Genomic DNA, 17,298 nt, shown 5'->3' with positions numbered 1-17,298 from the left:
TAATTGCGAATACTTATTTTTCGCAATTAAGGAATCGCAAAAAGCAATATTGATGCATGTGCCCTATAGTGCTAAAAGTAGTTGTCTAGGTCAGAAATTAATTGTGAACAAGGCATAGACACTAAAATAGTACCTGTTGTTTCACAGCTAACCAGTCCAGACCTCTGCAGTGTCCGACACCTGGCCGGATTTGCCCAAGTTATGGTGTCAGCTGTGAAGTTCTGCACTAGCTGCAGTACGGCAAGCACAAGCTTGGGAGGACCGGTTGTAAACTATTAACATAATTTAGGCGCAACAGTATGCACAAAACCATCAAATTAGCTTGTGTGTACTTCGCGAAAAATGGCAGGACTTTCTTGATCTTGCAGTAGAGATAAATGTAACAATAAACTGATGACAATGGTTTTGTGACTGATCAATGATCCAACATTTGGAATTCCTTTTAGAAGTCAAGAGCTCAGGTTAAAGGAACGAATAAGCTTTTTACCAGAAACTGAACAGGTAAAGATAGGGGTTCGCCTGTTTTCACATTCACAACTCTTTCCCCAAAACTATAGACCCTTTATTCACATGCCTGAGAAAAGAGTCCTTCCTCTGGCATCCCAGAGGGCTGGTAGTGACCTTGTGTAAATTATTCAGAAACTCATGACATCATGTGGTTGCAAAGTTCTAAGAAAAACAAAAATCCGAAGATGCAAATGTCCATGCTTTCCCCGGACGTAGATCTTCTGACTGGTGCTCCAATGTATTTGGCAAAAGGTAAACTTTCAGAGACACACTGTACTGACATTTGACATTGTATTATTACAGGAAAGTAATCTAGCAATGTGGTGAAGTGTCCTTGCGATGTGCCAAAAACCTTTGGACTCTCGAAGGCGAACTCAAGTCGGCAAGCTTCATGAATGTAGAAAATCAGGAACTTTGTAAAGCTTCACAGGAAACCTTGCATAATCCTAGAAAAATGGGAGGATGGAAGAATGTTCCAAGTCCAACAAACGCTGCAATCTCTGGGCTGCTGAAGGAGGTGAAGGCCATGTCATAGTTTAAGCCAGTCACAGATGTCATGCCTAACCTAGGTGTGTAGAATGTGCTCGTGGCTCATCAATACAGTGTAAATTAGACCTGGACTAGTAAGCGTTTTCAGCTTGTAAGAGTTCTGTATAAGTGAGAAAAGCCAATTACATGGTCAAAGTGCCTTTCAAAGAGAAGACAACCACACCAGACTCCTGATCCTTCTCCAACACAGTAGCCATATGCACCGTTGCAACACAGGTGTGTCCATCCTAGGTCCAGGAGGGAGAGATGCATGGAAGATTTTCAGATATATGTACATACAATGAATATACATTAAACTCATTCATGTAATCAGTGTAAACCATGAATATCTCGCTAGGGGCCTACTTATGATAAATATATATATAGAATGAATTAAATAAAACTCAGTGAAATAGTGTTTATCCTCAAATATGGTATGCGTTCAGCACTCCATTAGATACATTTATGTGTAATTAATCTAAATGAAACTCATTCACATAGTCAGTATTTATTCTGCAAATCTGGAAAAGATCAAGCACTTTTGGACCTGGGCTAGACACCCTTGTTACTACATCTTCAGTCAGACCTATCTCCCTTGAAAGGGTCTATTGGTTTAATTTGTCATGTGCTCCACTTGTGCAATCCAACACCTCCTTTAAAAGGCGATTTTTGGGGGTTTCCACCACAGAAGATATTTTCTTGATATAGTTCTGAGCGCCCCTCCCTCGATGGAATCCGAGGATGAGGATGGAGAATTAAAAAGGATGAAAGTGAAAAAGCCTGAACCCTAAACTTTGACAAATCAAAATACTATACAACATAATCATCAAAGTAACATAGGACGGAAAAAGCTTGCATTGCAAGGCAGCAGCAGCCATATTGCTATATCCCATCATGCATTGCACTGAGATTGGCTACGCAGTAGCCTAAAAAAAGAAGGTACTAAGTAGCAGAAGCAAATGCACTTGCTCCCCCCATGAGGCTCCCCGGTATGTCAGAGTGAAGGCCTACTTCTGTCGACGGGGGAGGTCAATGTGACCTGGGAGAGGGGGGGGAAGCATGGGGTGGGTGCAGGAGGTCCTGAGATCAAGCCCGGCTCCACCGCTGAAACTGCATTTCATTTTGGGGGAGAAAACGGGTTCTGTGTTTGTCAGTTTAACCAAGTGCATATGGGTAGTAATTAAATTAAAAGAGGCTCTTTTTATTTCTATCCACAAGCCATAGGTTGTGACATATGGGGCCCAAACCAACATAAATATGCCTTTTCCCCTTGTGAAGTGTCTGCACCGTCCTTTTATGAGAGGACTGTCTCCAGAAGGGACTAGAATTAGGACTGGATGAAAGGTAGGCGCTAAGGGAGAGTTGTCAGCAGTAACAATCGCTAAGACTCAGAGAATCATTAAAATGAAATAAACAGCAGAAGGCAAATACAAGATCAAAAAGGTTAATTATGTAGGTTTGGAGGTTTAATTATGTAGTAGCATGAATTATAATTTCTAATTAGAACAATTTCTTTAAGAAAAAAAAATCTGGTATACACTTTGAAAACTATCTTGGGTAAGCAGAGCACTCTTTCTCATGTTAGATGTGAGCAGGACCTTAAACCCTGTCTTTTGTCTTTGCGTTTTGGTACTTGTAGTTTTGTTTTTCATATTATTTTTCCAGACTAGCGGAAAAAGAAAAGAAGAACAAAGCTACATGAGAAGCTGAGTTCTTACTTGGGCAACCAAAAGTCACTCTTTTCAGAAGGTTTTAAATGGAGGGGAATGGTTTTATTAACGGCTGAATTAAGGGATTTTTTCATTCATATGAGGTTGCAGAGAAATAGTTTACATTTCTATGAAAAGACCGAACCCGTTTAACCACTGGGAACAGGCTTTTGTTGACACCCGTAAGACAGCTGAGTCTAAGAGCCTTCTGGTTTCTTTCATCTGTGCTTTTGAGAATGCGTCATCTTGAAAATGATATTCTCTCACACAGGAAGTGTGCAACTGCCCCGCCCCCATCAGCGAGAGCCAATCATCTGTCCGGCAATTGTAGGAAGTGGCTTGCTGAGTGCTCGCCAAGGTGGAAAGAGTGCCCACCAGGGCTTTAAGTGGACCGGGTCTCAACGGTACTGAGCACCGGCAGTTTTTTTAAAGGGGGCCTCGAAACGGGTCTCTATCGGGCTTTGTTTTGTGCCCCTGAAGTCCGTTTTTTTCCCGGTCTGCAGTGACAGCAGGCACATCGATGTGCACTGCTCAAACTGCTCACTAGTGGAGAAGTTACGACATGATGTCATGCCAGGTGAGCATTGCAGGGGAAGGGAAATCCTTTTAAAGCGTTATTTTCTCTATGGATTGCCTTCTCTTTTCGAAACTCTGGAGCAGCAACATTGTTGTGTGTCACCAGGGCCTTTAAGTGGAAGCTTTTTCAATATGATATACAAGCCATAGTTGCTGCTTATTTATCTTATGCAACTTACAACCATTGACATAGCCAATAGTCCTGACTTGTTGTAGGTGCGATGTTACTTGTTGTATCATATATCTGGATGCAGAGACAGAAACAGCAAAATAAAAGTCGGAAAGCACCTATGCTAAGCACAGATTTTTAGTTTACTTGTTTTTGAACCACGCCCTTAATTACACTGGCCATGCCCTTTTTAGAGACCCCCCCAGTTTTTCCATCCCACTTAAAGCCCTTGTGCCCACATTCTCCGTGAGGATACTTAGTGAACCGTGGCCCGTCACTTGAGAAATTAAACAACTATTTGCTTACATACAACAAACAGTGCTACAAAGCATGTGTCCCTGACACCTTTAGAGTGGAAATGGCCATATGGGGGTTATGTCACTAGTGATATCAGTTTTTAAGTAGCTATAGGCTATGAATAGTTTTCTGTTCATAATTAGTAATCCGTTCAAGTAATGTGGTCCAGCAGTAACATGCAAATTGGGAAGTGTGAGACAGGGCGTTTGGGGGAAGTAAACATGTTTTACTGTACCTCACCAATCATACAGTATTTTGACCTGATTATGAGGTACACATCTTATTTTAGTACTCTGAGCCCCCTTCTCTGTTTCCTTTTCTTCATTGTCGGTTGGTAATGTGCAATGCGGCAGAGCCGGGGGCGATGTCGACAAGCATGGCGGAAGCTGCATCGCCATTGGCTTCTGGTCCAGGGTAAGCGACTTGTGCGCCGGGTCATATCCAGGCACCCGGCAGCCTACCCCTGAAACAGTCGCCATGCTAGATTTCCTCCTCGCGGCCTGTGCCCTTCTAGCGGGACAAGGCCTAGTAGGCCTCTCATTGCATAGCTTCTTGGGTCAGTCTCATGGGGGGGAGTGAGTGCACCTCTTCACATTCATTCATATTCAGTCTAGTCCACTTTTATGGTTTTTTTGTTGATTTTTCTTCATGATTAAAAACAACATGCTCTATTAAGACATGTCCTCCAACATTCTACTCCAGTGATGTCGGTGGGGCTTGTGGCAGCAGCGGACTCGGGATCCAGTGCTGGCCTCCGCTAGTGGAGTGGTTCTATTATGTGCAGTGAGAGGCTTCAGTTCATTGTGGTAATAAGAGGCTGCTGCCAAGAAGTCTCTCCAGTATCCGCTCCTCTCGCCCTTCCTTCTTTCACGGATTACCTGCAAAGTGAGAAAAACCCGATTAGTAAAGCAGAGTTATCAAAAAATACCACGCCACACCTGTCAAGGACACTCCGCGAAACAGGCCAGACTGGGTTTAAAGAGTGAAGCAGTAAGCTCCAGAATGAAAATAATGTGCACTGAAAGTGCAACACCACCTAGAGCTTGCAGCAAATTTTAAACGTCTTTAGATGAACTGTGCAGATATATCAGAATTGGAAAAGCAAATGTTTTCATTCATTCTTAAATGTGGTGGAAACAAATATTGAAATACTATCAAAACAGATCGATGCACTAGATGATGACATTTCCACAACTTTTCGTTTGTGTCTTGTTTAATTTTATCAGTAAAACTGTATGTCTGTTCAAATGTAATCTTGAATGACATATGAACGAAAACAGAAGGAATATTGAGGATTATGGGCCATATTATCAAGAAAGGGCGATACATTATCGCCGCTTTTGTCGGCAGGAAACTGCTGCTAAAGCGGCGATAATGGGCATGATAATATGCCCTAGTGAATTCCCATAGAAGCCCAGGTTCTGGTGTTAACCTGGGCTTCTATGGGAATTCACAAGGGCATATTATCAAGTCCATTATCGCCGGTTTCAGCAGCAGTTTCCTGCCGATTAAAGCGCAATAATGTATCGCCCATTGTTGATAATATGGCCCTATGTTTTTTTCCACAAGCACCGTGGAATATCACGTCCATATAGCAAGCTTTTACGAAAGGGACAAACAATTCACACAAAAACAGTTTTTGCATTGTTGTTGCGATATGAGCGGTGGTGTACAAAGTGATTTTAAAACGCTACAGTAGTTTATTCTGTGAAACTACCACAATGTCTTTTATTGTCGAATATTTACATTAAAATGTAATGCTGGTTACAACATTGCATTGTGGGATTTGCAGTGCTAGGAGTAACGGGCAGGGTGTTTGAATCAAGTGATAAGATCAGGTGGTGAAACTAACTAAATATGGGAGGGATCATCCCGGGAGGCCCTAGAAGTAAAGATTGGGGAGGTGGGCTCGGAAGTCACACTGCTGAGACAAGACTTTCGCAACCTAACGGAGAGGGTGACCACGGCCGAGACACGACTGGGCGAGGTCGAGGACTCCATCACTACCCTCAGGATGGATATGGCGGAACTTCAGGCCACCCATCGCCTGCTACAATGGAAAGTGGATGACGCGGAAAATAGGGCCCGTCGCAACAACCTTCGCTTCGTGGGATTTAGTGAAGGAATTGAAGGGGCTAACATGGTGGCTTTCCTGCACTCTTGGCTACAAAAAACCTTCTCATCGGCAAAGTTCTCCAATTGCTTCCTGATTGAGCGGGCACATAGGGCGCTACTGGCTAAACCTCCGGAGGGGGCAAGACCGCGGCCAGTCATTGCACGCTTCCTGATCTTTGCAGACCGGGACTTGATCCTGAGGGAAGCCAGGAAAATGGGGGACATTAGACTGGAGAATGCCCACATAATGATATTCCCGGACTATAGCCAGGAAGTGCAAAAACAGAGGCGCTCCTTTGATCTGGTGAAAGCAAAACTCAGGGAGCTACATATCCAATACATGCTGCTTTTCCCAGCGAAATTGAAAGTGATCTACAAAGGGAAGACACACTTTTTTACCCACCCGGAGGATGCGTGGCAGTGGCTGGAGGAGCGCCCGTCCTTCCGGAGAGAGGAAGACGAGAGGCGGGGGAAGGTGCATACGGAGTCTAGCAGTGGGCCACAGTGGGGACTGCCGAAGACTCCGCGACGGAGGAGATCGAGGGGCGGACGGCGGGTCCAGATGACGCCTTATCCTACGCACAGTGCGACAGGCAGGCAGAGGAGGAACTCGGCCTCCCCCGTCACGGGAGGCACGGCGGGGTCCAGATTTCTCTGCCTGGAGAGGAAGGCACGCCCGGAAGGAGAGGAGGACACGGGGGGTCATTCCTCCACCGGCGACGATCCGGAAGCTCAGTCTCTACATCCACTTGTAGCAGCCATCCACGCGATGGAGCAGGACACGCCTAAGCAGACGGAGGGCTCACAGTTCGATACCCAGGACTCGCACTCTTGAACTGGGACAGTTTGGGAGAAGGTGTTTTCAGCTCATACCCGGACAGCACGCAAGTTATATTCACCCCACTATCTATTGTGTTTCTGTACCATCAGGTGACACCTGTATGTGATATTGGGGGGGTTGTTGTTTTCTATGCTTCATCTCTAGGTTGTTGAGGTGGGGTTTTGTGGGGGGGACCTTCCTTGCCAGATAGTCCTAGAGTCGAGTTCTGTGACTGATGGGACTAGACGGGGAGGGTGGGGGGGTGGGGGAGAGTTGGGGAGTTGCTTATTTTCTTTTGGGGAGAGGCCGGGAGGAGGTGGGGGGAGGGAGTCTTGTTTTAGCATGTCATGTTGAGCATACACACGCATGTCTTGATGACACCCACGAGAGGATGCTGGGTACACTTATGCCCCAATGCACGATAGGATGATGGGTAGCTCTGAGAGGGAAAGTAGGTCTCGAGATGGTCTTAAGGTACTGACTTGGAACGTTAACGGCCTGGGCTGTAAGATCAAGCGAGGTCTGGTAAACAATTATGTGAAGATATCAGGGGCAGATGTCATACTCCTCCAGGAAACACACCTGCAGGGTACCAAATGTGCCTTCCTAGCTAGGGGACAGTATAGAGTTCTGGCACATGCAGGGCTTACGTCGGACTTGAGAGAGGTCACAATCCTGATTAAAAAACATCCACCTATGAGAATAGCACAGACCTGGATGGACCCGCAGGGGACATATGTGGGAATGAGGGGACACTGGAGAAGGATGGAATACACGTTTCTTTCGGCTTATGCCCCACCCAAATTACAGGCGGGTACACTCAGGGGAGTCACCGATATTATCCTTAACACAGCTACGGTCCAAATTCTAGGGGGTGACTTCAATGATGTGATGAACCCAGCGGTGGATAGGACGGGAGACCGAGATAGACCCCAAAGCATTACCCCGCTAGCCAAATCGATGGATACACTAGGCCTGCTTGATGTCTGGAGATGGCTTCATCCGGAGACTAGGGCGTACTCCTTCTTTTCCGGAGCACATAAAGTGTACTCTTGCTTGGATTATATATTTATGGCTCGACAGACACTGCAGGTCTCGGACACGGCAGAGTACTGTGCAAGAGGCATATCTGATCACTCACCACTGTTGTTAGAGGTGGGTGGGGGGAGGAGGGAGGGGCCCGCGACACTCAGACTGTCAGCCTGGGACTTACAAAATGCAGATATTCTGAGAGGCCTACGAGCGGATGTGAAGGTGTACCTGGCGGAGAATGTAGGCTCGGTGGCCTCCCAGGTGGTATTGTGGGAGGCACTCAAAATGGTACTCAGAGATAGGGCACAAAATAGACTAGCGGAAGATAGGAGAAAAGTCCACGCTGAGATCCAGGCTATGGAAGTCCAAATACTGGCGCTAGAGCGCGAGCACCAGGCCACCAGAGACCCGGGGACGCTTAGACGTCTCTCCGATTTGCAAACCCAATACAAGCACCTGGTGACAGGCGAGGCTAAGACGCAGGCCATGGCGACTCTACATAGCCTCTACGATGTGGGGGACAAATCCGGGAGGTTACTAGTATGGCTTAGTAGGAAGGAGAGGGTCGAAAGATGGGTGGAGAAGGTGAGAGATGGTCAGAGGGGATGGGCCCGAACAGATGTCAGGATAGCGGAAACTTTTGCAGGGTACTATGAGGCCTTCTATGACGCAAGAAATCTAGGGACGAGGGAGGACGCACTGCAATACATGGCAAACATCAACCTCCCGACGCTAGAGGAGATAGACCAACAAGACCTGGAGGCGGATATCACGGAGGATGAAATTAAGGAGGCGCTGACTAGGCTCCGAACGGGGAAGGCCCCGGGCCTTAATGATTTCCCGGCGGAATTCTTCAAAAAAACAGCGGACCTCTTGACCCGCCACTTATTGGGACTCTTTGTAGATGCTGAAGCAGAGGGGCAGTTCCCACTGGACCTTAGACAGGCCACAATCATTCCAATTTACAAGCAGGGTAAGCCACCCGATGACTGATCGTCTTACCGACCCATCTCCCTCCTAAATGTGGAGTCGTAGGTTTATGCAACGATTTTGGCTCTCTGCTTGAGATGGTTCATATTGGGACTGGTCCACCTCGACCAAATGGGATTCCTCCCTGAAAGGGCGACCAGATACAACTTACGGAGAACTCATAATTGATTAATGGAGGTACGTACCAGAAAGGACCCCCATTGGTTCCTATCCCTGGACACCGAAAAGGAGTTTGACGCTGTCCACTGGCCATTCCTGGAAGGAGTATTGGAGCGTCTTGGTTTTGGACCCAAATACAGACGAAAAATCAGCTTGCTGTATACTGACCCCAGAGCGAGAGTTCGGGTCAATGGGACACTATCTGGAGATTTCCCTATACGACGGGGTACTAGACAGGGTTGTCCCCTGTCTCCCCTGTTGTTTGCCCTCTTTATAGAAGTGATGGCATGCGCAGTCAGACAGAATGAAGGGATCACAGGCTTCCGGATAGGACAAGCTGACGAAAAACTATCTCTTTATGCAGATGATGTTCTTCTATATATCACACAGCCAGAGGTTACCATACCGACGCTGTTTTCGGAGCTTGACCGATATGGGGCCAAGGCGAGCTACCAAATCAATTGGCACAAGTCGATGCTCTATGATCCCCAAGGGGGGGAAGTGTGGCCAACGTTGCCGGCGAGTTTGCAAACGACTAGGGAGGGATTTACCTACCTAGGGATATTTATAACAACTGACTGTATTCTTTCCTATGAAAGGAATATTAACCGTTTGATACATAACTTTACCGAGGACGCAGCTAGATGGAAATTGCTCCCCCTGACGATGCTGGGCCGGCAGCGATGTTTAAAATGATTTCGCTCCCTAGATTCTTATATGCCTTCCAAAATGAATACTTCCCCATGCAGTGCCGGGTCTTCCGGGACATCCATGCAGAACTGAGGTCTTTTCTATGGCTGTGAAAGCAACCCAGGGTAGCGCTATCGACTTTGCAGAGACACCAATATGAAGGGGGATTTCCCTGCCGGACATAGAGGCATACTATTGGGCGGAGCACCTGACTCCTGTCAATGAATGGCTACATGCACCTGCCACCCACCCCACCTATGCGCTGGAAGGGCACACCATGGGTACTCGCACATGTGTACACTTTCTGTATGGAGGCAAGGGGAAGGCCAGACTGCTGTCTGCTACTAGAATCACGTTGGGGGCATGTACAAGGGTGACAAAGACAATAGGATGGGACCGCAAACCAACTAAACAAACCCCGCTGTGGAAATGCGCCTGGTTGAAGGAACTTAGCAAGTTGAGAGGGTTCCAATGCTGGGATGCCATTGGCATATCGACTCTGGGCGATGTGATAAAGAAAGGGGTGCTACAATCCTTCCCTTCACTGCGACAGGAGTATGGGCTACATCGCTCCCAATATTTTAAATATATGCAATTGCGTCATGCCTGGAGGGCAGAGGGGGCTTTGACGGAGGCACTCCCTGAGTATGCTCCATTAGAGGGCCGCCTTTTGCAAGAACGGATACCTGGGAAGGCAGTGTCCCTGACGTATAAAACTATAATGAATAATAGACCAGTTAAACTTGGGAGCCTCAGGGCCCGTGGGAGCGGGAGGTGGGGGACATGGATGAAGCAGACTGGGGTGTGGTCTTGATGCATCCTAGGGAAGTAGCGATTAAATCACGCCTCAGATTGGTCCAGTTTAAGATCCTTCATAGGACCCATTTTGATAGAGTGCGCCTGCATAAAATGGGGAGAGTGTCTGATCCATGTTGTTTGCGCTGTGGTCATGATAGGGGGGACTTCATTCACACGATCTGGTCCTGTTCAAACATTCAAACCTATTGGGGGGAGGTCCTGTCAGAACTAGGGGAGGTGCTGGAGACTGCCATACCCTTAGACCCTAAGCTTGCACTTCTGGGAATGATGAATGATGTAGATTTGACACGCCCATTGCTGATTTTTCTGGTTCTAGCCTTGGTGGTGGCCAAGAGAGACGTGGCCCGGAAGTGGGGGGCACCTGACATACCACAGATGGAGGAGTGGAGGAGGGGTATGGACCTATACATGGCGGCCAAAAGAGTCACTACAAAGCGAGAGGGTGCCCAAAGAAGTTTGGTAGGGTGTGGGGCAAATGGCACCGGTACCATGGACTGGATGGTGGGCTTTAATGTGACACGGAGGCATGAGCATATGGTCTCCATTGATCTGATAGGGATAAGGGAACTGGAGTTAATATTGTTGTGGACTTGGGCGAAAAATCTGGATGAACTATTGGAAATAAGAAACTGGGTCCTGGACCAAGTGATGGGAGGGGAGGGTGGGGGGGTTGGGGGTGGAGGTGTTGCTCGATACTGACATGCTTGTTGTTTGCTTTTATGCTGCAAAAAGTCAATAAAAATGTTTATAAAAAAAATAGGAGGGATCAGAACACCAGGGAGGGTTTAAATTAGAAGGTAGAAAGAGATGAGTAACACTTTCTCGTAAAGACAGATGAGTAAAGACCGCATGTGGCAGGTATGTGGTATGGAGCACTGTGAATGTGTAATGGAGTTATATGGGAGGAACCACAGTGTTGGGGAGATTATATGAATTTAAAAGGTCGGTTACAGAGCACCAGAAACGATGTGCAGGACATTTAACAACCGGGAGAGAGAGGTAGTAAGTCAGAATGAAGATGGTGGGTAGGAGGTGCGTAGCGTATGGTGGAAATTAGGAATGCGAAAATTAGGTGGAGGAGTGGGGTTAGGTAGTGCGCTTTAGCAGGGTGAGTGATATCGGAGTCAATTTGGTGAGAACAATAATGTTTGAGAGCCAACCACTTCAGCTGTAAGATAGGAAAGGGAGGTGTTCAGATTTAAGTCATATTTGAATGGGAGTTATCGGCAGAGTAAAGCGGACGTCTTAACAAGGATAGAAGGATGAAAATGAATGTTGTTAGAGGCTCATTCCATAAAAATGTGGGGGAGTTTGATTCAACGCCGTGTGGAATGAAATGATTAGCACTATGGTGGTTGTGAGATTGAGGTAGAGTTAATTGTAGTTTAATAAAATATGTTTGTACATATTACTGTGCACATATGATGGTTAATTAATAAATGCTTGTTTTCACTGTTACTTGTACTGACCCCTGACGAAGGGCCCCAGTAGCCCGAAATTCATTGGGTTTTTAATAAACGCTGCTTCAGGATGAATAAATGCGTTTGTACGTGTAATTGAAAAGAGGTCTCGATGGGCATATCAACAACATGAGAAACCTGGAATAATGGCATAACTCCGTGCGCGTGGATCAAATTGGATAAATGTGACAAGACTGTATAAGTACACGATTACATGACAGAAAATTGAGAAATTCTGTTTAAATATGAAAACAGCAAAGTAGCAGTAACTCTGTGCCTTTGGATTGGGGCGAAATGATGCCCCAAAATGATGGTGTGCAAATGTAATGGCATTTTCAATTGGAGATGTGTTGTATGTAATGGTAGTACAATAGCACACCCTGCAAACTTCACTTAACCCACTCCACTCTACTCTGCACCACTCCAAACTAAGCACCTTCACTCTATGCCTCTCTATTCCACATCACTCTACTGTATGCCAATGAACTCTACCCCACACTTCTCTACTGTGTAACTCTTCGCCATTGCACTCTAAACCACTCCGCTCTATGCCACTCTACTCTGCAACACTCTATGCCACTGCACCCTATTTCACTCTACTCTATGCCCCTGTACTCAACTGTGCACCACTCCACTCTACTCTGAAAATATCTACTATATGCCACTGCGCTACTCCACTCAGCACCACTGCACTTTCCTCTGCATTACTGCGCTTTGTGGCAATGTACTCTAAAACACTTTACTCAAAACCAATTAACTCTATGCCACTGCACTCTACCCCAATCTACTCTGCACCACTGCACTCTATACCACTATTCTCTACTCTTCAACACTTTACGTCACTGCATTATGCACAACAGCACTCTGCGCCATTGTACTCTGTCACTGCACTCTACAACACTCTATTCTGCTTTGCACCATGGTACTCTACGACACAGCTCTCTACACTACTCTATTCTGCACCACTATACACCGCTGCACTCCACACCAATGCACTCTACGCCACTGCACTCTACACCACTGCACTGTACTCTACTCTTCGCCACACTACAACAATGCATTGTCAGCCACTCTACTCTATGCTACTACACACTGAATCACTCGACTCTGTACCACTGCTCTCTATACTGCACCACTCCACTCTACTCTGCACAACTCCACGTTATGCCACTTTACTCTACACCAGGGTCCTCCAAAGGCAGTCCAGTAGGGCCGTATACATGCCAGATTAAGGGATAACTACATTTATCTAAATAGGGATATGCTAAAAATATGGACAGGATTCGGACCGACTTTGGAGAACCCTGCTCTACAACATTCTTCTCTGCAACACTTCACTCTCTGACACTGAGCTCTACTTTGCACCACTCTACACTACGCCACTCTACACCACTGCACTGTACGCACTCTACTCTTCATCGTTCAACTCTACGCCACAGCACTCTACACCAGTTCATTCTAAGCCACTATAATCTACACTGCACAAGTACACTATACCTTTGCACTCTATGGCACTGCACTCTACTCTGAAACAATCTACTGGACGGCACTGCACTCTATGCCACTCTGTTTCACTCTGAGCCATTCCACTCTATGCCACTCCACTCTACGCCAAAACAATTTACCCTGTGCCACTCCACTCCACACCACTCTATTCCATGCACCTGCACTCTATCCCATTGAACTCTATGCCACTGCACTCTACACCATAATAATCTACTCTGCAACACTCTCTTTGAAACTGTACTCTATACCCTTCCACTCTACATCACTTTAATCTGCAACACTATATACCACTGCACTCTAGACCAATACACTCTGCACCACTGCACTCTACAATACTTTACTCTACAACATCACACTCTCCGCTACTGAACTCTATGCCACTCTACTCTGTAAAACTGCACTCTATGCCACTGCACTCTACTCTTCACCAATCTACTCTATGCCAGTGCACTCTACCAGTCACCAATGCACTCTTTGCCACTGTAATCTACGCTACTCGAACAGAGGCCTCTCCACTCTACACCACTCCACTCTCCACTCTATGCCACTCTGCCCTGCACTACTCCACCCCTATGCCAGTTCACTACACTCTGAAAGAATCTACTCTTTTCCACTGCACTCTACACCACTCTACTCTATGCCACTGTGTTCTATGTCATTGAACTCTATGCCCCGTACTCTACTTTGCACTACTCCGATCTATGCCACTCTAGTGGACTCTGTATCAATGCACTCTATGGCACTACACTCTACGCCACTACACTCTACATCACTCCATGCCACTCTAATCTACTCTGCACAACTCCACCCCTGTACACTGAACTCAACCTCACTGTACTCTATGCTACTGCACTCTATGCCAGTGTACTCACCACCTCTGCACGTTACCCTGAACCACTTCATTCTACCCTGCACTTCCCCACTTTATCCTGCACCAATCCACTCTATGTCACTTTACTTTACTCTGAAACAATCTACTGTAGGCTCCTGTACTCTATACCACTGCAGTTTATGCCACTGAAATCTACTCTCCACCACTTTACTCTACGCCACTGAATTCTTCGCCAGTGCACTCTACACCACTTTACTGAAAATCAATACACTCTACACCAATCTAGTCTGCACCACTGTACATTACACCACTTCACTCAAGGCCACTCTTCTCCACTCTATGACTCTACGATACTCCACTCTATGATGCTCTACTCTATTAAGCTCCACTCTACGACACAGCCCTCCACTCTATACTACTGCACTCTATGCCACTCTGCAGCTCTACTTCACTCTACAACAATCTATGCAACTCATTCTATGCCACTCCACTTCACTCTACTCCACTCTATTCTACAACACAATACTCCACTTCAGTCTGCACCACTCCACTCTATGCCACTCCACTTTACGCCACTTCACTCTACAACACTCTACTCCACTCTGTCATTTCAGTCTCCTACTCCATTCTATGCCACTGCACTCTACAGCAATCTACTCCACTGACACACTCTCCATGTTACTCCACTGTGCTCTATACCACTGCAGGAAACTATGCCACTCCACTGTACAACACCCTACTCCACTTCTGACACTCCACTCAACACTACTCCACTTAACGCCCTTACACTCTACGACACTCCATGACACTCCCCAACACTCCACAACACTCAACAACACTCCACAACACTCCACGCCACTACACTTCACTTCCCGCCACTCAACTCTACTACACTCCACTCTAGCCAATCCATAGCACTCCACTCTATTCCACTTTATGACTCTCTTTTACCCCATTAACGTTTGGCCTTGCTGAACAGCACCCACGCAGGTGTACAACATGGCTAACACATATTGGCAAAGCCAATAGCTTTTGCATATGGAAGACCTATTGGCTTTGCCAATGCTCATTACTCAATGACACCCCCTCTTTGTTTTGGTCTTCAACTGCATCCTTACTAAATCTCACCTTCTGCACTTCTGCTTGAGCAGTCTGCTACTAATGCTATAATCTCTCAACAGAAATACCTAGAAGGCAACCTGTACCTGATAAATGAGCCCACCTCTAAGAATAGTCCAGCTTTAGCACCACCATTACTACAGCCTACTTGCAGACACTTTATTGTCTTTCACACATAGACAGAAATCGTAATAAACTGTGCACTGGGCAGGATGGCCACTGCTGCAGATAGATTCTGGTGCCTTCCTCTCTACCTCCTTTCATGGGTATGTTTACCGGCGTAGAGGTTGCATCTCCAGATTACTGACAGTTCAGTTCTGCCAATTCTACATGTATCTGAAAATGTGTTAAGCAAGGAGAAAATGGTTCCCAGTAGGCAGTGTTTGTTCTCCTTCCACCTCTTTATTGGCAAATAATGACCAGCATTTTCTAGTTTAGACCGATGTTCTTGTCTTGAGGTAGAGGACAATGAACTTCCACTTATCCTAGATGGCAAAAAGGCAAACCAAGAAGAGCAGGTCCTTCCAGCTGGTATGTGGTGATTATGTTTTCCATTGAATTGCTTGTAGATGGTACTTTGTGAACCACAGTCCAGTATGGCTAGGCATCATTGCCTCTGCAGTTCTATCAGTTGTCCTTTTTTTAAGTTCCACCAGGCCCACCATTATGAGCTTGGTTCTTGAGAATATTTCTCCATCGCAAGGTCTTGTGTAGTTTGCACTAGCAATGATTTCTTGGACTCTTTTAATCATGTGTACTATTCTTAATCTTGAAGCTCTTGGTGTTTTCGCAGATCTCAGAGGCTATTATCTGGTAGGGCCGGGACAAACCTAGCAGTAGCCGTGCACTCTAAAAAGACATACTCATTCAATTATTCATTTCCTTGTCGCTCAGGGGAATAGTAGGCCTTAAACTTATCTGTCAAATTAGTTAATTGCATGGGTTGAGGGATTTCCTCATGTGACTCTAAGACCCACAATTGCAGCAAACTTGAATTGCAGTCCCTAATATTGCTGACTCTTCTCCTTAAACTCTTGGAGCTCCTGGCTTCTCTGAACAATCAGATCTGTCCTTTGCTCCTACATGAAGCATTGCCTTTTCCTTTGTCTCCTAAAGCTAGAAGCTGAGATTCAGCCACACGAAGTGCATACACATTCTCTGACCTCTTGAATCTCCCTACCTCCCCAGTACTTGGGCACGTGTCACCATCATTTGTCTGCTGGGGTAACTGCTTGGGCTAGCTTGCAGAAGATCTACTGTAGGTTCCATGTCTGTTTCAATGATTCTGCTGACCTGTCTATTCGGCCGAACCAGACTGCATACTATATGAAAGTGTAAGAATTGTATTTTGGAACATGTGCTCCTGGTCTCTATGTTATGTTATGTTAGTATGTATTTGTAGAGCGCACGTTCACCCTGGGGTTTCTTGGCGACGTGTACCGCTGGGTAACCCGTCCTGGCTTTCCCTGTGAGATGGTCCCTATTGGGCATCCCCAAGGTAAAGCCAGGCATCCCCGGCAGCAAGGGGGCCGTTGTGGAGATTAAGCAAGCTATTGCCCAGAGTTGCAGCATGGGACCCATGGTTAGAGAGGCACCGAGGCGAGATTTATCGAGCCCGCTGACATTGGTCCCGTACCCTGCCGCGTCGGGAATTGAACCCTGGTCCCAGGCCGACCTCTGCTTCTGGGTCTGCCGCCTCTAACCGGTGAGCCACACTTCTCCACTAGTGCCCACTTCAGCTCTAGCATTAGCAAGGATGATACACTTATCCATATCTAGAGTCCCATGGCCATGCCAAAAGCCCCATGTGTAGGGACCATGATTTAGGTGACTGGCTGGTTGATAATCCCTCTTCAGGGAGCTGATACATGTTCATCTTGCTTTTCTGGGCTTTAGTGCCTATTTTTAATGGTGGTTTCTACAGTCAAAGAAGTCCCTCCAGCCAGCACCCTTATGAGGACTGGGGGCTA

At 46.5% G+C, this 17,298-nt stretch overlaps 1 protein-coding gene across 1 annotated transcript in view; it reads right to left on the bottom strand.

Moving 5' to 3' along the window:
- Window positions 1–1,527: 1,527 nt before the first annotated feature.
- The window catches only part of SCN1B (sodium voltage-gated channel beta subunit 1), a 465,938-nt gene continuing 450,167 nt past the window's right edge, over window positions 1,528–17,298 (bottom strand). The window contains exon 6 of the mRNA XM_078655363.1: window positions 1,528–4,664. The gene's annotated coding sequence lies outside the window, so the exon portion shown is untranslated. The remainder of the gene's footprint in view (window positions 4,665–17,298) is intronic.

The sequence above is a fragment of the Lissotriton helveticus genome, chromosome 7 (assembly GCF_964261635.1).
Source record: "Lissotriton helveticus chromosome 7, aLisHel1.1, whole genome shotgun sequence".
Taxonomy (NCBI): domain Eukaryota; kingdom Metazoa; phylum Chordata; class Amphibia; order Caudata; family Salamandridae; genus Lissotriton; species Lissotriton helveticus.
Note: the sequence above shows the minus strand (reverse complement) of the source record. Positions and strands in the feature narration are given on the sequence as shown.